Source organism: Penaeus monodon, chromosome 28 (assembly GCF_015228065.2).
Source record: "Penaeus monodon isolate SGIC_2016 chromosome 28, NSTDA_Pmon_1, whole genome shotgun sequence".
Lineage (NCBI taxonomy): Eukaryota > Metazoa > Arthropoda > Malacostraca > Decapoda > Penaeidae > Penaeus > Penaeus monodon.
In genome coordinates, this window is record NC_051413.1 from 1062908 (window position 1) to 1063999 (window position 1092).

Consider the following 1092-nt stretch of genomic DNA (forward strand, 5'->3'; position numbering starts at 1 on the left):
AAGAATTGTGGGGCAGCCTTGGCCAAGATGTTCAAAATTTGCTATGCTACCTCTCTCATTTCCACCGTCCCTGTTTACTGAACCTTCATTTTATTTGTGCTGAAAACACTATACAAACAAATCTTTCATACAAAGCTCCAATAGCCATCCTTGGGAAAATAAATTCCTGATTCTTTCCTCTTTAGCTTTTTCTTTTTAATAGATTCTCATACAGTATTGAATATCTTCATATATCAGATCAAAGGACAAATCAAAACACCAAATGATGAATATTGTGTATTAAACAAAATCATAATTTTTCATAAAAGTTCAATGAAATATTAAATGAGCTGCCACACACCTCTTTCAAGTAACCCTTTTTATTTTATCTTCGAGCATTTGTCAGTGTCTTCTTCTTATAACAGAGTATTGTTTACAAATCATGCCTCGCCGCAGCAAACGACAGTTAACTCAATAACCATTACTTTTGGCATTAAATCCCCTTTGTAAGTCTAGTCTTATAACTCATTACTTCCCTATTAAGTTATTTTCCTCATCTGGCATCTAATCCATTAATCTTTCTATGAGAATATATCACATGAATTACTCTATCATGATTACATCCTACTATTCTGTAACTTCCTAAACAGGGTCCCTAACATCTTCTACTTTCCGTTATCTCAAAAAGCCTTATCAGAATAACTGATTACTTTTGCATTCCATAACTTCTCATTGGAAGTGTCTACTCTTCAATTACATTTTCCTTCTCTATCATGCATTTTTTGAAGATTATATATGTTCTTTATTGCCATGTCTATAGTGTCTCACATTTTGTCATTTCTGCTACAGCTCCTACTGAGCTTATATATTAAGTACTACTGCTCTACCTCTTTTAAAATTTATACTATATCATCTCATTTATAACTGTGAAGGCTTTATCTCTAATTTTCTATAGAGTAAATTCTTGAATGGTATGAAATTATATAATGTTAACCAATATCCCTTAAGTGCAGTAAAAAAAAATCAACAATATTGATCAAGTATTAACTAAATGTGCCTATAAGGAAACTTTGGCATCCTAACAGCAAATGCCAGCCTGAGTAGTAAAAAATG